Raw genomic sequence first — 21,714 nt, 5'->3', positions numbered from 1 at the left:
TAACTTGTAGATATATAGAACCATTTTACTGTCTCTAATTTTATAGGAGCTCCACTCTGATTCTGTAAAACTGTTTGACTAGTTTGAAATACTATGTATCTGAGTTATTTTATACCCAAACAAAATAATTTTATTTTGTAGCACATAAAGGCCTCTTAATAATGCATAATTTTCCTTTATACAGGAAATTGAAATTTTTTTATCTACTAAATTATGCTTCCACACATTCTACTTAACCTTAATGAGTACTTAAAGTATTTTACAAGAAACGTGTGTGTGATTGCAAGTGTGTGCAAAGTTGAATAGAGTCGTGGATTAAAAAATACTCTCTATAAATAGGCTCAGAACTCTGCCTAACACCATGTACAAAAGTAAGATCAAAATGGATTAAAGACCTCAACATAAGACCAGAAACCATAAGGTACATTGAAGATAAAGTTGGCAAAACCCTCCATGACATTGAAGCTAATGGTATCTTCAAAGATGCCACGCCACTGGCCGAGCAAGTGAAAACAGAGATAGATAAATGGGACTATCTTAAACTAAGAAGCTTCTGCACCTCCAAAGAAACAGTGACCAAAATACAAAGACAGTCTACAGAATGGGAAAGGATATTCACCGAATACACATCTGACAAGGGGTTGATATCCAGGATATACAAAATACTGGTTAAACTCCACAAGAAGAAAACATTCAACCCCATCCAAAAATGGGGCAATGAAATGAACAGAAACTTTCTCAAAGAAGAAATCCGAATGGCAAAAAAGCACATGAGAAAATGCTCTACATCATTAATCATCAGGGAGATGCAGATCAAACCCACAATGAGATACCATCTCACACCTCAGAGACTGGCCCACATTCAAAAGAACAAAAGCAACCAATGCTGGCGTGGATGTGGCGAGAAAGGGACACTCCTTCACTGTTGGTGGGAATGTCGACTGGTTCAGCCCTTCTGGAAAACAGTATGGACGATTCTCAAAAAATTAGAAATTGAGCTCCCATTTGACCCAGCAATACCACTCCTGGGAATATATCCCAGAGAGGCAAAAATGTATAGTCGAAGTGACATCTGCACTTGTTTGTTCATTGCAGCACTCTTTACAATAGCCAGAAACTGGAAGAAACCTGAATGCCCAAGAACAGATGACTGGTTAAAGAAACTTTGGTACATCTACACAATGGAGTACTATGTAGCTCTTAGAAAAGATGAAGTCATGAAATTTACATACAAGTGGTACAATATGGAAAGTATCATGCTAAGCGAAATGAGTCAGAAAGAGAGGGATAGACATAGAAAGATTGCATTCATCTGGGGGATATAAAGTAACAAAGTATGAGATTAATACCCAAGAATAGCTGAGATCAGCACCAGGAGGATTACTCCATAACTTAGAGGCCAGCCGGGTATCCTAGAGGAAAGGGCTGTTCAGATAGAGAAGGGAGCACCAAATAAAGGATGTTTGGAGGATCCTCCCAGGAGGGGAGATGCATGTCAAAAGTAGACTATGGACTGAACATGTTTGCCACTCAATGCCTATTTTGCAGACCACAACACCCAAAAGGAGAGAGAGAACACAGGGGATTGCCCTGCCACAGAGACAGGGGGGATGGGGGGATGGGGGTGGGAGGGATATTATCCATGGTGGTGGAAAATGGGCACTGGTGGAGGGATGGGTATCTGATCATTGTATAATTGAAACCAAAGCACAAAAAATTGTAAATCTACAACTTTAAAAAAATAAAATAAAATAAAGGGAAAAAAAAGAGTTATATAAATAAAAATATCAAACAGAAAAAAAAATACTCTCTATAAAACTCTTTATAATAAATAATGTATATTTTATATAATATACTATGATCCCTCTTACTGACATAATATTATTTCTACATAATGATAATTATGAGATTTATTCCATTTAACAATATAGTGTGAAATTTGCTAAAATGAATTTAAAATGTTGTAGAAAATGTAATATTCCCTCTACCAGAAATAATTTCTTAGCGAAGATCATGGAGGAAGCTCTAAACACTGCTGCGGATAGTCCAAAAGTGAACAAAAAGAAACTGAGATTCAAAATATTGGCTGCGTGCAAGGCAAACGCCCTACCGCTGTGCTAAAGAAAAGTTATGACAATTTCTCAGATTTCTTCCATGCTATCTGAAATGAAATTTTTATGTGAAATAAATAGTTGACCAACTTGACATTTTGCTTTAAGTATTTATTTACCCATTCATAAATCAGGTATAATACCAGGCATAATTTTCTCCAAGGTGGAAATAACTTTGAAAAAAATATAACACTAAAAGCTATTAATATAGTTATCTTCATTAATATTTTTCTGTCTTTACCTGTACCATTATGAATGTGTGCAGATAACATTTTTAAGGTAGTAAGACCTCTTAGCTTAAGATTTTCCTTCTCTTTTTCAAGGTTTATAGACAATTCTGTGTAAGCAGTTTCTAGTTGGTTTTCTTTAGCTGATGCTATATTAATTAATTCCCCAATTTTATTTAATTTTATAAAGTTGTTCAGAAAATTTATTACATTCAATATTTCAACACCAATCCCACCACAACATCTTCTCATCACCATTATTTTGAATTTTCCCACAACCACCAAAGCCTGCCCCCGAAAGAGGTATTAAATAATTTATTGTGTATGGCTTGTTATGAAGAATGCATTAAAAATGATCCAAAAAGTTTCCTTAGAGGAAAATGTGTGAAAATTGGTCTCTCACCCTAAAGCCATTAAGCTCATGTATGTGTAGAGCGTGGTGTGCTAGTATTTATTTATATTTGGATCGAGATCAATTGCCTTCTACCTTAACTCCATCAAATATGGTGTGCTACTCTTGGTACATCAGTGGAGTAGAGTATGAAATCTCACATGGCTGTGAATGTGGCCACATGCTCAAGTCATTCTAAAATTTTAAATATGGTGAGACAACTGGAGATGATTTTAGGATCTGAAAGTATCTATGCAGCTTGTTACTCTATTCTGAGCCTTATTTGTGAGTCTCTGGATCATGACAGCTAATGAGCTTAAATGGCACTGGATGCAGTTTGTGGGTGTGACAGGCAAGCTCCAGGAAAGGCAGAAAATGGGGGAAGGTCATACCTGTTTTGAGTAACTTTTAACAAATATATGATTTTGACAAATTAGGCCATATGGAGGTAGAAAGGGACAGAATTATTTATTTACTTTTTTTATAGTTTATAAACAGATCAGATTAAGTTCTAATATATTGTAAAATTTTCAGTCATATTAACAAGCATTTCAAGAAGGTGATGTGAATTTACATAAATTTATAATAATGCATTCATTCATATACATGGAAACTTCCAGAAGTTGTTTATATCATAATCTGAGATTATTATTAGAAGAATCAAAAATTCTCCAATATCTTCTTTTTAATTTGTTAAATAATGCAATACAATTTGCTGAGTGTGAAGCTGACAGTGATATCAATGTTACTAAAAGATGAGCATAAATAAAGATTAAAAATAATTTTCAACATTTCAATAATTTTAATTGCATGTAAATGTTCTATATTTTTTTATTTTTAGCAACATGGATTTGTCATTTTACCTTATCACTTAATATTATCCAAATTTTTAATTTAAAAAATAAAGCAACCATTACAAACCCTAAACTAGATTCTTCTATAGAAGCATGAATACAAAGAATGTAATTTAAATTAAGCTATCCCGGGATGGATGCTGGGAGCCGTGGTGGTGGAGGATGGGCACTGGTGGAGGGATGGGTACTTGATCATTGTATAACTGAAACCCAAGCACAAAAATTTGTAAGTCTATACCTGTACCTCATGGTGTTTGACCAATAAATAAATAAATAAATAAATAATAAAATAAATAAAAATAAATAAATTAAGCTACCCTGATTAAGACATTTTTATACAGATAAAAATTAATTTACATACAAGAATAAAACAAATCACAATATTTATTTATTAAAGGGTAGCAAAATATGCTTAAAAATGACCTTAACCACACAAATTATCCTACAGATGCTCCCAAATCTCCAGAATTTAATTATAAAATTGGAATGACTTATTTTTAAGTACCTCTTAGGAAAAGAAACTGAATCATTGATGACTTAAAATCTTTTATATGTGATATATTTAATCTAAATGCAAAAATTGATTTAAATATAGAGAAAATTAAGTTTACTGTTTTCCATTTTTTTTTGCAATACTCTAAAATAGTTATTAACTCAAGATACTCACCTGAAAATAAAAACAGCTTGAGGTATTTCCAATGCTGAAACAAGTTTCTGAATTCTAACTACCATAAGAGTAAATATTTTCTCTGCACTTGTATGTTCATTGCAGCACAGTTTACAATAACCAGAGTCTGGAAAAAAACAGAGTGCCCGAGAACAGGCGACTGGTCAAAGAAACTCTGGTACATCTACGCAATGGAATACTATGTGGCTGTAAGAAGAGATGAAATCATGAAATTCGCATATAAGTGGATGGACATGGAGAGCATCATGCTAAGTGAAATTAGCCAGAAAGAGGAGAGACATAGAATGACAGCACTTATTTGTGGAATATAAAGTAGTATAATATGAGACTAACATGTAAGGACAGTAGAGATAAGGGCCAGGAGGATCACACCATGGTTTGGAAGCTGGCCCCACATGCTGGGGGGGAAAGGCAGTTGAAATGGAGAAGGAGTCAGTATGTAAATGATGATTAGAGGGATTGCCCAGGATGGGAGATGTGTGATGAAAGTAAACCAAGGACCAAACAATGACCTCTTAGTATTGTATTGTAAATCATAATGACCCAAATTAGAGATAGAGTAAGAAGAATTATACCTGCCACAGAGGCAGGGGATTGGGTGGGATGGGGGTGGTGGATGGGCCATTGGGAACAAGGGTGGTGGAAAATATGCACTGGTGGAGGGATGGGTGCTCGAGCATAGTTTAAGTAAAATGCGATCATGCAAGTTTGAAACTGTATCTCATGGTGATCCAATAAAGCTTCTTGAAAAAAAAAAGGAGAAACTATTTTCATCTAGGGTACAATTAGACAGAAGATGTAGGTTTGCCAAGAATTTTCCCATATTAGTTATGTTCTTTTATCCTTTCAGAACTACAAGCTTCAAGAAAAATGCTCATGTGTAAAAGCCTATTAACTTAATTTGATCTGCTGTAAGCTATTAAAAAGTAAATAAAAATAGAGATTTGCGGAGAACGGAGTGTCCCAGCTCTAGCATATTAGCCAAACAGAAGACTTCAAATTTTCCTTCCTGAAAATTATTTGACCTGAGAATGAAATCCTATGCTAGTCAGTGAAAGATGCTTTTCTTTTACTTTTTTTTTACACTGTATAAGCTGAATATATAAAACACATCACAGACTGGATGACTGATTTATATGGAAGTTCAATTTTTAGTTTTTCTCACATCCTTGCCAATACAGCATAAACTTTTAAAAGCAGATCCATTACACAAGAAAGAGTTTTTTGTATGCAGTTTATTAGAATACATTTTCAATAATTATACCAACAATGATGGTACTTGAGGACTTAACCTCTGCACATGGAAATAATGAAACTTTTTATATTTATCTTCATTCTGAAACTTTAACAAGTCACTTTACTCACATATCTTATGATTCTCCCTTCACATAACACATATACAGATACAACTAATACATAGCACTGTATAGCACTATCTCCCCGTTGTTCATCGATGTGCTTGAGCGGGCCCAGTAACATTGTGAGACTTGTTGTTACTGTGTTTGGCATATCAAATATGTCAGGGGTAGCTTGCCAGGCTTTGTCGGGCAGGCGACACACTCTCGGTAGCTTGCTGGGCTCTCCAAGAGGGGTGGAGGAATTGCACTCAGGTCGGCAGGGTTGGCCGCATGCAAGGCAAATGCCCTACTGCTGTGCTATCGCTCCAGCCCATATAACTCATACACAAATATAATATAAATACAGTATAATTTTTTATTTTAGATTGAATCACCATGAATTACAAAGATATCTATGATTGAGTTTCAGGCATCAAATATCCCAATGCCAATCCCTTCGTCAGTCTCCATTCCCTTTGCCAGTGACTCTAGTTTCCTCGACACCTCTGCCTGATTCTACAGGCCCCCCTCCTCCATGTTCCCCTTCTTCATTATCCAATTAATCTTTTCCTTGACTCATTTCCCCACAACCCCACCCCAGTAGAAAGCTTAAGAACCACTTCTATTCTTCATTTTTCTTGCTTTTAAGCTTTTGATATTTCCCTAGGGAGTTTCATTATATCCCACATATGAGACAGATCATTCTGAGTTTGTTCCTCTCTCTATGACTGATTTCACTCAACATGATACTCTTCATATCCATCTACATAGCTGCAAAATGCATGAATTCATCTTTATGGCTGAGCAGTATTTCATTCTGTATGTTTTTTTTATCTTATCTAGTAATCTGTTCTTGGACATTTTTGATGTTTCTATATTTAGACTACTGTGAAGAGTGGTATAATGGACATAGGAATACAGATGTCTTTTCTTCATCATGCTCTGGGGCCCTTGGGGTATATTTCCAAGTGTGGAATTGCTGGATCATATGCAAGTTCGATTTTCAGTATTCAACTTTTAGTGGAGGATGCTCAACTCCAATCCGAGTAGGCTTGGAGATCTTGGCCCCAGAACCCGTGTGGCTTTGTCCGTCTGCCAGTACCTTCAGGTGTGCGGAAAGTGGTCTCGGCATGGTGGTGGCTGGTCCTGGAGGTCTTCCGCTGCCGGAGCCCTGGTCGGGGCGGGGAGGAAAGCTCAACCCGCTCCCCTCCAAGGGACCCAGGCGAGGAACAGCCAGGCGCAGGGGCAGGAGACTGCAATGGTCTTGTCCGGGAGCTGGATTTTATAGTCTCTGAGTCTTGGCCGCTGATGGGATTACACGGCGCCAGGGGGCCAGGTGGTGGGTGTGACCCAGGTCCTCCAAATTCCAGTAGGCAGGGGTCACACTCACCACCTGGCCCGCTGGCACTGTGTAATCCCATCAGTGGCCAAGACTCAGAGACTATAAAATCCAGCTTATCAGGTCATCTTATCAGGACATCTTTTTATGATATCTTATTATCTCATTCCTACTTTGGACAAACTTGCAGGCTATCGAATGTAGCCTGCCCACAGGGCAGAGTCTGGCAAACTCCCCGTGGCGTACCAAATATGCCAAATACCAGTAACAATGATGGGTCTCATTCTCCTAAAGAGCCTTGAATATAATCTCAGGGCTAGGATGAAAGAGATGTTACTGAGGCCTGCTTGAGGCAATCGACAAATAACAGGTTGATGAATGAATGAATGAATGAACTTTTAGTATTTCTCCATCCTTGCCAACACAACATAAACTTTTAATAGTTTATAATCTATTTCATATAAAAGAGGTTTATGACTGTAGTTTCATTAGAATATATTTTCAATAATTACATACATATGATGGATATTTTAATACACATATATTTCTATATTATCAATATAAAGTATATAAAGGACACAAATGATGCTGAATTGTCCCAAGTGGGCCTGTCTCTGAGCCAAGAATTCTAGGGTTTTCTCAGAATGGGACAGGCAGGTAACCACCCATGCTTGATGGCCCAACAGCCTTCAACCAGACCTGACATTATCTGGCATGGAAATGGCCCAGCTCCATAACTGAACCTCATCCAAATCTCTAAATTAGTGCAGTTCCACAGTTCCTAGGGGGTGTGTGGAACTTACAAATTTTGCAGTACTGACAGTCTAGGAGGAACATAGTAAATTTGATGGGAAAGTTGCATAGAAGACCACCAAGCTCAGTAAGTGAAAAGAATAACAAAGAAAGTTCAACTAATGACAGACAACCAGCTCAATAAATCTTCAATGACTTCAGTAAGTCATTGTCATTGTAGAACAATGACTCATAAGAGATATATCATTGTAAGACAATGACTTGTGTGGGACATAATAAGTAGCAGATTGACACTTATTGATCTGTTTTTAATAATTCCATTTGCCCTTGATTGTAACAAGAATATAAGCCCAATTTGTTTGTGCATGCTAACGAGGCAACAATCCTGGTAGTGCTCAAGGGAACATAATTGGTTTCAACTGATCCCTAAACAAGGTCTTAAAAAGCCACAGCTGACTAGGTTAGGATTGTCACTCTGTTGTGATTGTGTCTGAGGCCAGATGAAAGCCAAATGCTTGGGGTGCTGCACAGAGGTCATTGATGGAGACTTCCAACTCAATGACTCTAACAAATCCTTCCCCTGTCTCTGCTCTAGTCCAACAAAGGACCGAACCATGATAGGCTGTGTGCAAGTCAAAGATCTTAAGTCCACAATTTCTATGATGACCAAATGCAAGATTGTTTAAAAACGTAATGCCACAATAAAAATTTAATTATAGCATAATTTCAATAATGTAATATGGCTATGTTTTATCTTCATTATATTTATTTTCTTTTTTCTGTTTATCTTTGGGAGGCACAGTGCTCAAGTGCTGAGGGTCTGACCAGTATCAGCTGCGTGTAACCTCTATACCACTTCTCTGATCTATAACTAACTTTTCTTGTAAATAAAAGACAAATAAAAACAAAACAAAAAAAACCAGGTTTTATTTGGAAGTTCTGGGGAAGGGAGAAAGAGAGAGAGAGCACTCAAGAGAGAACATAGGTTTTCAATGGAGGAGGGAGAGCTACAGTACACATTCTAGTGTTAAAGTATGAAGGTATGAAAATACAATCTCAAGAAGGTAGATGCAGGCAACACGTGCTGAGGCATCACATGTACTCAGCTGCAACACACGGGCACAGGCAACACATGGAATCTGGTAGCATTTGCTTGAGCATCCTTTGTTAAATTTGGCTTTTATTGGGTTTCTCCAAAACTGCCCCACAGAGTAAGAGTCCATTGGTAGAGTGGTTGCTAAGAGGAAGAATTGAGAGTGGTTATGACCTTCTTTGATATTCCTAGTTGACCTTTGTTCCTCCTGGAACTTCTCTCAGAGGAGGAATCTGGCCTTCTCTGGGTCTACACTGGCATCGGGTACCAGGCCTTAGCTCCTTTATCCACAAGGTGGGTTTATGCAGCTTTTGGGCTATTCGTTTTATTACTCCCAAGGAATTCATTGTCAAGGGCCCTTTCTCTCTCTGTCTGCCTTTCTGCTTCCTATACTCCTCTAAAGATTCTACCACCTTAAATCTTTAAGTGGTAAAATGGTGAAGATCTCTCTTCTATATATTCTTCATGCTAACAAAAGTTCTGAAGACCCTGTAGACATATGGGGTGAAGATATGTCTCCTGTTACACCACCCACAGTGGAGAGGACACAGGAAAACCCACCAGTGGAACTTTAAGATTCTGGAAGACCCTGGCATAAGATCAACCCCCAGGCAGAAATCCTTCCCCTGTCTCTGCTCTAGTCCAACAAAGGGAGTTGTCTTGAGACCACCAGGAATTGAGATGTTAATGAGGCCAACAAGTCATCTCAGATAGAAGCTAATTAAAGACAGAAAGAACTAGAGAAAACAGTGCTGCAATTTAGCAAGGCAGAACTCTTCTCAACTGATCCCTAAACAAGGTCTTAAAAAGCCACAGCTGACTAGGTTAGGATTGTCACTCTGTTGTGATTGTGTCTGAGGCCAGATGAAAGCCAAATGCTTGGGGTGCTGCACAGAGGTCATTGATGGAGACTTCCAACTCAATGACTCTAACAAATTTTAGGGTTTCTTTGCCAGAACATGGGGTGGTGTCCCCTCCCTCTAAGAGATCAAAGGCTCCTTGCACTAGGACATATAGCAGATAATGGAAAGTTGCACAGGAGATACAAGTTCAAAGAGTTTAATTCTCTCAGGAGAAATTAAAGAGACTCTGAGAAATAGAAAGTCAAGCATTAGCTTTTCTTCTCCATAGTTTGTTGCTCCTCAGAAGTATGGAAAACTAGGCCTTTAAGGCATTCATTTCTTCATTCCTTCCTTTCTCTCTCTCTTTCTCTCTCTCTGTTGCTTTTCTCTTCCTCTCTCTCCCTCAGTCTCTTGGAGTAGTTAAATATTCATTTTTAAAAGTTGGTAGTAATTAAAGGTTTAGAAAGCCACATCCACCCTCAGAATATTTCCATCAAAATAAACAATCTTTGTGTCATTTCTATACAATATCATATTTGCTATTCATTGTTTTGGAATTTATTTTCAAATTTTATCTATTAAAGTTTTTATAATATTAGGAGACATATTCAGTTTTATCAAATGTATTGAGTTGAATGTATGAAAGAATTTTGACATTAAAATTGAAAAATGGGGAAATATGTAATTGTAGAGAGGAAATAAGCTTATCCAAAGTGTATAAGAGAAAAAAACTAGGTGGCATGTTTTTCACTTTAACTTTATAGTAGTTTTAATTAACCAGAGAAACATATTATCCTTTACATAGAATCTTTAAAAGCTTGTTTTACTTGTTGATTCCTCAGAATATAGATAAATGTATTCATCATAGGAAAAACAGAAGTATTCAAGAAAGGTACCCCTTTGTTTGGAGATGTCTTTTCTTTTGCTGATGGGTGACATACATGAATAAGCAGCTTTCATAAAAATGGTTATGACTATCATGTGAGAAGAAACTATAGAATATGCTTTTTTTCTTTGAGTGGCTGAAGGCAGTTTCAAAATTGTGCTAATGATGAATGTGTGGAATTGAATTATTAAAGACAAAGTCACTGTCACTGTCCACACATTGTTCATCGATTTGCTCGAGCGGGTCCAGAAACATTGTGAGTCTTGTTACTGTGTTTGGCATATCAACTACATCATGGGAAGCTTTCCAGTAAAGAGCAAAATCACTAGTCCATTAAAACCCAATCACTTCTATGAGCTTTGTATCTGAACAGGATAATTGTAGAAGGGGAAGATAGTAGCAGATATAATGATCAATGATGTAGGGACCACAGTAATCTAACTGAAGGAACAAATAACTGGCGAGAATATAGTTAAAAATCCTTCCAGCTGAACAGAAAGACAAGCAAATTGCAGACTCCTATTCATGATGTTAGTAATGAAAGGCTTTGCAGATGGTTTCATAATATCATAGGACATAGTAGTGAGAAGATAAAATACAATTATTCCTAGAAAAATTAAAAAAAACAGCTGATCTATACAACTGTTAGATGAAATTGTTTTGTCTCTAATGATTATTGTTTCTAGAAATCTAGGAAGAAATATGTAGGGGTCATTAGATGTGCATCCAATGAAGTGAGAGTTAAGGTTGTCAAATTTCCAGTGATTCATTATGTGCTATAAATAGAAATGCAACTAAAATAATTGAAGCTGTGGATCATCTTATAGCCCTAGAAGAATGAATTTTCTGAGAATTGTGAGATTTTTAATGGCAAATTCTTTTCTTTTCCTTTAGAAACAAAAAATATATATACATTCCCTTTGAAAAACATAGGGAACAAAATATAAAATGGAATGAAAGACAATAAATCTTATAAATTAATATGCTGAAAATAATCTTTAAAATTAAAAGTAAATATTTTTATCAACTTTCACCAGTTTTCATTATCCTTATAGTCAAGTAACAATTTTTAAATAAAGTTAAATATTGCTTTCTCCTCAGAAAGAAAGTACTTTATCAGAATTTGCAGATAAATTTTGTGGTACTTTTTAAAGTTGTTTCTTATAAAATATTTTTAGAAATAAGCATTAAGTACTTATTTAAATGCACACACTCTTTTTAAAAACAATATGCATATATTTTAATTTTTCTTTGCTCATTCTTCTTAAAGCCAGTGTGCTTTGAAATTACTGCAGAATCTGAAAGATTACAGAGGTCAATTAGACTTTCTCCTAAATTTAAAATACTGAATCTTACTTAGAAAACTTTTACAAGTATGATAAACTATCCAAAAGAGTAATGTGTAACTTTAGAAGGTACGTTAATGTAGAGGAAAGGTTTATTCCAATATTCTCCTACATTTAGCATGAAAGTTTTTAATTTACACATCACATCTCCACATCACCATTTTCCCATTTTTGATGAATGTTTCAGAAGTTTAAGGAATTGGGCAATATGTGTCTAATATAGTAATTATCTATAAGCAGCTTAATGTTATTTGAAAAATAACAGAAATACATTCTATTTCTTCTTGATTATGGAGTTTCATATTTTTGTCCTCTGTGTGTTTTAGTATTTATATAATCTCAGATATGACAACTGAGCTAGCAAAATTTACTTGTCCAATTTATTCTCAAAACAACTGTGGTTAAAAAAACTAAAAACAAACAAACAAACAAAAAACAACTGTGGTGATTTAATTTTTATTTGTCTCTATAATTAGCTTTTTTTTTATTGACAGACAAGTAATATTTGACCTGTATTTTAACTCATTCTTAATAGTATAAAATGTCCAAGCAATTTATTACAATGCAACATTTTCATTTTCCTGTTGCATTTCCTAGCCCATTTCATACTCATCTCTATTATATCTGCACCAAATTGAACAGGATGTTTTTACTTGCTACTTTACAAAAATCCGAAGTAATCATTCAAAACATTTTGTTATAAATTAGTAAACTTTTAAAATAAATATGTTAATTGTATGATTATAGGTCCACAAAATCTAAGAAATATTTTTTGGGGGGTTAGTAATTATTCTTGATCACTTGATCACTAAACATCCCGTTACTTATCCATTTGCTCGTGCAGGCACTAGTAATGTCTCCATTCATCCCTGTTGTGTGCTAGTGTAGCTCAATGGCATGTGCTTGCTCCAGGAACTTGAGGAGCCTCAAACCGTTTGTTAAGGGTCTTGACGAAGAAGTCAGACCATCTCGTAGGTGGGCGGCCGGGTGTTTGCTCTTTTGACGTCCTGTGGAATCCAGTCAGTAATAGCTATAGTCCAGCTGTTGTCTCCAATTTGCATTACGTGTCCAGCCCATCTGATTTTGGAAACCTTGGCAAATGGGACAGCGTTACTGATCTTCGATTGTCAACAGACGTCGGAACTTTGGATTCCTTCTATCACTTGAGTGAAGTGTGATACTCCAAGCTTTGCTCTTTCGATTCCTCCTTTGGAGACCCGAATAGCATTCTCATCCTGTTTTCGTAGGGCCTAAGTCTCTGAGGCTTATGTTAATGCAGGAAGAATGGTGGAGTAGAAGAGATTTCCCTGGATCAGTAGGTTCTTCGTCCTCTTAACTATTTCTTTGACGCTATTGAAGGCACCCCACAGCACTCTCTTCCTCCTGCGAAGCTCAGGTGCCAGGTGGTTCGTCATGTTGAGTTCTCGACCTAGGTACACATAACTGCTGCATTTGTAGATGTTCGTTCTTCGAGAGTGAATGGAATATCAGGAACGAATCCATTTCTCATGAACATTGTTTTTGTGAGATTCAGCTGCAGTCCGACCTTTCCACACTCATGGTCAAAGTCGGCCAGCATTTGTGCAGCTTGGCTAATGTTGGTGTTATTAGAACGATATCATCAGTGAAGTGGGGGCGGTGTAGCTCACCACCATCTATCTTCACTCCCATTCCATTCCGTCCCATTCCAGTCATTGCATGACATTCTCAAGGGTGGCACTGAAGAGTTTCCGTGAAATGGTATCATCCTGCCTAACCCCTCTCTTAACTTGTATCAACACTTCCTTGTAGGATGGTAACATCCTGGTGGTGAATCCCTAATATAGCTCATGGAGGATCCTGATGTATTGAGTTTGAATGCCCTGTTTGGCCACTGTTTCGATGCATCTTTCTCAACAGAAACAAAGGCTTTCTTTAAATCAATGAACGTTAGACAGAGCGGCATCTTGAACTCCCGCGAAACCTTAGTGAGCTTGGTTACCGTGTAGATATAGTTGATCATGCTGAATCCTTTATGGAACCTGGCTTGCTCATATGGTTAAGTAGTAATTATTAAATAGATTAAATTAGAAGATAGTAATTATTCTATTTTTCTTAAACCATTTTTGTTGTAATTTAGTAAACTTTTAAAATAAATATTAACATATTTATTTAATGTATGGGCTGGAGCAATAGCACAGCGGGTAGGGCATTTGCCTTGCACATGACCAACCCGGGTTTATTTTCCAGCATCCAGTATGGTCCCCTGAGCACTGCCAGGGGTAATTCCTGAGTGTAGAGCCAGGAGTAACCCCTGTGCATCACTGGGTGTGACCCAAAAAGAAAACAATAATAATAAAAAAATAAAATAATAAAATATATATGTTGATAGTATGGTTATAGGTCTATAAAATCTATGAAATATTTGCTTTGGGTTAAGTAATTATTCTATTTTCTTTAAAACATTTTTGTTATAACTTAATACACTTTTAAAATAAATATGTTAATTTTATGATTATAGTTCTATAAAATCTAAGAAATATTTTCTTTGGGTTAAGCAATTATTCTAGTTTCTTTCATAAACTGCTTTCAAAGATGAAAACAATGAATAATCTCAGTGAAGTCAACTACTGTGTATCTTTAAATTGAGATGAGAGAGATTATTCTGTATCTATCCCTTTCCAAGAAAGTTTTGAATGACATAAAGAAGATAAATATGTATATTTGCATAAAAAACTTGAATAAAAACAAATATTGGTATATAATTAGATTCACATTACAAATAAAATTTGAGATACTCTTAGTTGTTTCCCTACCACATTTCTTCATATATGTATATGAGAGATTATTCTGTGTTCGTCTCCAATTTCACAGATTATTCTGTGTTGATTTCTTACTAATTTCAGTAAGCATGATTTCTCTTCAGATTCCTCTATGTAGCTGTAAGTTGCACAAATTTATATTTTCTAATGGCTAGTAGTCTTCCATTATGTATATATAAACCACCATTTCTTTATCCAGTCATCTGTTCTTGAACACTTGGGTTATTTCCAGATAGTAGTTACTGTGAATACTTAACATAGTCTTTTAAAAAGTGAGTTTGGGCCCTTGAGGTAGATGCTAAGAAATATAAATGCTGTGTAGTATAAAGCTCAATTACTGATTTTTGAAGTGTTCCTATTGCTTTTCAGAGAAATTGAACCATTTGACACTCCCACCCATAGTTAATGAGTTGTTTTTTATTTGCTGTATCTATGCCAACAATTTTTTTGTTCTTTTATATACTCATTGTCTCAAGGAAATTTTTAATAGAGTCTAGGGTTTCCTGTGTGTAGCATCATGTTATTTGCAAATAGTGATAGTTTGACTTTTCCTTTTCTGATATTAATCCAATTAATATGCATAAGTAGTCTAAATTTTGTGTAAAGGACTTCAATATTACATAGACTAAGAGTGATGAGAAAACAGCCTTGTGTTGTGCCTGTTACATGGACAACTTTCAGTTTTTCCAAATTGAGTATGATATTAGCTGTATGTTCCTGCTAAGTTGCTTTAAATATATTGAGGAAAGTTACTTCTTTTTCTATTTTGTAGAGTTTTTACTGTGAATGTTTGTTGAATTTTGTCAAATGCTTTTTATGCATTTGTTGATTATAATACGTTCATCATGTCGACCAAGACCATCCATGGTAACTCATGGTTCCAGAAGGCCAAATCTAAACGTTGGACATGGGAGTTTCCTGGTGGACGATTCCACAATGAAATAGACCACATCATATTCAATGGACGGTTTTGCCTGACAGATGTCGCTGTTGTCCCAAAATTCTGAACAGGATCAGACCACCGTCTCCTTCGTGCAAAATTCTACTTCAGAGAGCGGGGAGAAAGGGCTGCAAAGTTCAAAAAGAGAACTCCCAGAATGACCACCAACTGGGAGCTCTTTGGCACTATTGCGGCAACATGGGAAGATGCCATTGTTGACAACATTGACGAGGAATACGATCGACTGGTTCAGCACCTCCATGATTGTGCGAGGAAAGCCAAGAGAGAGATAGTCACAAAAAAAATGCCTATCTTCGAAAACTCTTGAGCTTATTCGCCAACGTGGTTTGGGGCATGCCTCAGGTAACCGAAAGCAAATGTCTGAGCTCGCAAAGCAGTGCAGAGATGCAATGAAGGAAGACCTCAAAGAGAGAAGAGCAGAAGTGCTGGTAGATGCGGCAGAAGCCAGGAAAAGTATTTGTAATGCCCGCTTGTCCTTCGCCAACTAAAAGACCAAGATGACTGCCCTCTGACATCCTGATGGATCTATCACATCCTCCAGAATGGTAATGGAGAAGATTATCCATGACTTCTACTCAAATCTCTTCGATAGCCATGTCCACTTGCCGACATACCAAATTCCATAGGATGGATATGTCGTTCCTAATGTTCTCCCTTCCGAAATCCGACACAGCATTCCGTCAGTAAAGAAACGAACAGCACCCGGCCCAGACAAGGTCAGATCTGAATACCTGAAGAACTTGCCATCAGTACTCATCAATACACTGGCTTGTCTCTTCACACGGTACCTGTCTGAATGCAAGGTTCCATCCCAATGGAAAACCAGCAGGACCGTACTACTGTTCAAGAAGGGATACATCCATGACATTGGCAACTATCGCCCTATCTGCTTATTGTCTGTCATCTACAAGTTGTTCACTTGAGTCATCCTAAATAGGATGGCAGAACACTAGATGAAGGACAATCATGTGAGCAAGCCGGTTCTGCAAAGAATTCAGCACCATCAACCCTATCCACATGATAACCAAGCTCATTGAGGTTTCTCGGGAGTTCAAGATGCCGCTCTGTCTAACGTTCATTGATTTAAAGAAGGCCTTTGATTCTGTTGAGACGGAAGTGGTCATGGAAGCCTTAGCCAATAAGGGCATTCAAGCTCAATACATCAAGATCCTCTGTGAGCTGTAGTGTGGATTCACTACCAGGATCTCACCATTCTACAAAGAAGTAATCATTGAAGTCAAGAGAGGGGTTCGGCAGGGTGAAATCATTTCACTGAAACTCTTCAGTGCCACCCTTGAGAACATCATGCGACGACCGGAATGGGAAGGAATGGGAGTGAAGATAGATGGTCGGCAACTACACCACCTCTGCTTTGCTGATGACATTGTTTTAATAACACCAAACATTAGCCAAGCGGCACAAATGCTGGCCGACTTCGACCGTGAATGTGGAAAGGTAGGACTACAGCTGAATCTTATGAAGACAATGTTAATGAGAAACAGCCTCGTTCCTGATGCCCCATTTACTCTCAACGAAACAACCATCTCTGAATGCAACAGCTATGTGTACCTAGGTCGAGAAGTCAACATGACAAATGACTTGGCACCCGAGCTGTGCAGGAGGAAAAGAGCAGCTTGGAATGCCTTCAAGATCATTGAAAAAATAGCTAAGAGGACGAATAACCTCTGGCTCTGGGCACACCTCTTTGATTCCACTGTTCTTCCTGCATTAACATATGCCTCAGAGACCTGGGCCCTATGTAAACAGGATGAGAATGCTCTTCGGGTCTCCCAAAGAGGAATTGAATGAGCTATGCTTGGAATATCATGTTTCACTCAAATGAGAGAAAGAATCCGGAGTTCCAACATCTGTCGGTGATCAAGAATCAGGGACGCTGTCTCATTTGCCAAGGTGTCAAAAATCACATGGGCTGGTCACATAATGAGATTTAAAGACGACCACTGGACTAGCGCTGTTACCGACTGGATTCCACGGGATGTCAAAAGACCTTGTGGCCGCCCACCTACCAGATGGTCAGACTTCTTCATCAAGATCATGAACGATCGGTTTGAGGCTCTTCATGTTCCTAGAGTGAACAGATGCCATTGGGCTACACTAGCACGCGACAGGGACAAATGGAGACGTTACTGGCACCCACTTTAGCAAATCGATGATTAATGGGAAGTCAAGTGATCAAGTGATTGATTAATTAAATTACTTTAATTTTATTGTACCGACTTGATGTATTATATTGACAGATTTGAGTGTATTAACTCTTCCACACTTCTGAAATATAACCTACTTGACCATGGTTTATGATCTCTTGAATATATTGTTGCATATAATTCATGAGCAGAGCCTCACATCTGAAGACCTCCGGTTCCAGCCACAGCCATGGTTAAGACTAATGTCCACACGTTCGGATGAGCCTCACACATGAAGGAACCAGGTGTGTGGAACCTGGGGCTTAGATCTCCAAGCTTGATTGGATCAGGACTGGGACTACTCCACCCAAATCCCCCATTTTTCCAGTATGTATGTGTTACACCCACCAACTGCTCCCAGTGCAGTGTAATCCCATCAACGGCCAAGACCCAGAGACTATGAAACCCAGCTTCCGGAAGTGCGTGACCACAATCATGGCCGCGTGACATCTTACTATCTAGTTCTTACTCTGGAGAACTTGGAAGGCTACTGCAAATATCCTGCCCGCATGGTAGAGTCTGACAAATGCCCAGTGGCATATTCAGTATGCCAAAAACCAGTAACAATGATGGGTCTCATTCTCCTGACTCTGAAAGACCCTCAAATGTGGCACTTTCTGAAATCTCAAGGCTAGGACAAAGGAGATGTTACTTGTGGCTGCTCGAGGAAATTGATGAACAACAGGATGACAGTGATACAGTGATGTTTATCAATAAAATTGATCTAAACTTTTCTTCCTTTTTTTGTTTTTTGGCTGTACCCAGCAATGCTCAGGGGATAATCCTGACTCTACATTCAGGAATTACTTCCAGTGAAGCTCTAGGGACCATATAGGATGCCAAGGATTTGACGTGAGTCTGCCACTTGCAAGGCAAATGCCCTACTTGTACAATGACTCCAACCCTGAACTTTTCTTTCCTGGCAAAGTTCTTCTCTGGTTTTGGTATAAGGATAAGGTTTACCTTGTAGAAACTGAAAGGACTCCTTTATTTGATCTTCTGGGAGAGCCTCAGAAGATTGAATGATCTTTGCAAATTTGAAAGAACACTCTTAAACTTATCTGGACCTGGGTTTTGGTATTGAAAAATTTTTTTCTTATCATTTTTATTTCTTCACTAGTATTTACCTGTTTAGGTCCTCTTTTTCCCCCTAATAAAATATTTAAGGAGTGTAAACACCCAAAATATATCAATTTATTTTTGGTTCTCCAATTTGATGGCATAAAATTTAGATATTAGTCCCTAATGATCCCTTAAACTCTGTAATAAGCTTTAACATTAACCATTTGCCAGATAATTCATGGGAAAATATTTTCTCCCAGTCTCTTGGATATCTTTTATTCCGATCATTATTTCTTTTCAGTGTGGAAGCTTCTAAATTTCATATAGTCACTTAAGTTTATCTTTGCTTCAATTGGCTTTGCCAATATCATTGAATCTTTGAAGATGCCTCTAGATTCAATGTCATGAATTATTCTTCCGGTGTGGACTTGTGATCTAAAGCAAAGGTCCAAGGATATAGTGATACCAAGGTTCTGTCATGCCACTGATTACAGAGATCACCCTGGTTGTGCTCTAGATCTGCACGCAGCAATACTCTAGGAATTGTGTGATACTTGGGATGAGATGAAATTGCTTCAAGCAAGGTGTGCATCTTAAACATGGTATAATCTTTCCTGGTAATTTCATTCTCTTTCTGACCTTTTACCAACTTACCTATCTACATCTGAGAGGCATATTGTAATATTGCTTTAGATAAAAGATTTATGTTTTATATTTTTACTATGGTATCACTAAAACAAAGAGCTCATAAATAAATAATATGGTCTTTGAATTTTTATTTTCTGAGTCTTATGTTATAATATGAAAAAATAGTAAGTCAAACCCTATGGTTAAACTAAAAAGAATATTTAAAGACTCTTTTCTACGAGTAATTAGAAAATGTATTTTCATTAAGAATTTAAAAATAAAGTAATTTTTATGTAGTTGTGTATTAGATCAAGTTAGAAGTTGAGAATCCAAAATAAAATCTGTTTGTCCTGCAGTTAATAGATGAAATACTGTCCCAAGATAATTCATTTTCATTTGATACCTTTGAGTTAAGGGACACATTATTTAAGTAAACTAATCTTGAGCACATATTTCAGATCTCAAATACCTCCAGAAACTATTTTCTTCAATATAATTAGTAAGTAAGTAAGTAAAGGCCCTCCTGTTGATCGTCGATTTGCTCGAGCGGGCCCAGTAACGTCTCCATTGGAGACTTTGTTGTTACTGTGTCTGGCATATCTAATACTCTCGGTAGCTTGCCAGGCTCTCCAAGAGGGGCGGAGGAATCAAACTCGGGTAGGCCATGTTGGCCGCTTGTAAGGCGAACGCTCCAGCAATATAATTAAAGGATTAATAATCTATAAAGAAGAAAATGGTGAGAGAAGTTTAACTTTACACAACAGAACTAAAAAAAGCTTTTTTTTCCTTAGGGAACCACAGTACCGCAGGTATGAAATTTGGCTTCCTCAGAGCCTACTTGATTACATTTCAGCCATTCCATATGGTACCCTGCCAGGCCCAGAGATACGAGGAATGCTGAGAATTGCTAGTGGCCAGTGACCCCCAAGCCCACCAAATATTAAATATTTAAAAACATGTTTGCACAGTTGGGACAAGTGTCTTGCAATTGCCAGCTACAGAGTCATCTGGGGTTTGAATGGACGCCTCTGCCAGGCTTGAATACCCTCCAGAACCTGAAGCTCTCATAATACAAATCCCTCTCAAAAAACAAATCCCTTCCCTTCTGGAAGATCTGTTTATATTTTCTCAAAAGGAAAGCATAACAAGTAATATATCATTATTTGTAAAATACAGAGAATAAATAAATTCTGAATATCTTCTTTATTTTACATCAACACCACAGTTATTATTTTCAGGAATTTTTATTACATCAATTGAAAAGATTGAATACAAATGACTAAAAGTTTAATTTTCACATGTAATCATAATTGTCCTTAACAAATTTTATTGGCCAATACTGTAAACTTTTAAAATAAATTTTTTATATTTAGAAAATATTAAAATAAAAATGTTAAAATCTTTCCTGTGATATTTTCTTCTTGGAAAACTAAACAGTATAAGTACAGTCTTATTTTAAAAAAAGAAAAATATATTTCTCAGTGCATATCTTATTTTCAGTATCTCCTTATTTTTAAAAGGTAAAGGTAAAAGGTAAAGGCCCTCCCGTTGATCGTCGATTTGCTCGAGCGGGCCCAGTAACGTCTCCATTGGAGACTTTGTTGTTACTGTGTCTGGCATATCGAATACTCTCGGTAGCTTGCCGGGCTCTCCGAGAGGGGCAGAGGAATTGAACTCGGGTCAGCCATGTTGGCCGCTTGTAAGGCGAACGCCTTACCCGCTGTGCTATCGCTCCAGCTCCTTATTTTTAACACATTTTAATTAAATTTTAATAACAATCAGGATGATACTTTAATAATCATATTTTAATATTATTTTTCTAACTTTTTTCTAAGTTACTAAAATAAATTTTGAAGAGGAACTGATAAAACTTTTATTTATTTCAAATGAAATACATTTCTCATATCCTTTCTGTACAGAAAATTACATATTTTGTATTAATTCATAATATGCTTTGCTTGACATGAGACATAACTGAGATAATTGCTATCTAAAACTCAGTTGTACTAGTGAGGAATTAACCTCCTTTATTATAACTCAATGCAGCTCATGTATAATATTTTAAATAAGACATACTGTGTATTAGCACCCATGACTTAAATAATGAAAAAAATATTTAAAGAGGCTCCATAAGAGAGGGATGTGTTTTTCATACGTTTACTTTCGGCAGCCAATATTTTAGGTAATTGCAT

General features: G+C 37.0%; 1 pseudogene; it reads right to left on the bottom strand.

The window, feature by feature from the left end:
- Positions 1-10,432: 10,432 nt before the first annotated feature.
- Positions 10,433-18,025, bottom strand: LOC130024652 (olfactory receptor 6C3-like; annotated as a pseudogene).
- Between the last annotated feature and the right edge of the window lie 3,689 nt (positions 18,026-21,714).

The sequence above is a fragment of the Sorex fumeus genome, unplaced genomic scaffold (assembly GCF_029834395.1).
Source record: "Sorex fumeus unplaced genomic scaffold, SorFum_2.1 ptg000029l, whole genome shotgun sequence".
Taxonomy (NCBI): domain Eukaryota; kingdom Metazoa; phylum Chordata; class Mammalia; order Eulipotyphla; family Soricidae; genus Sorex; species Sorex fumeus.
The sequence above is the reverse complement of the archived record's forward strand: the minus strand, read 5'-3'. Positions and strand labels throughout refer to the sequence as shown.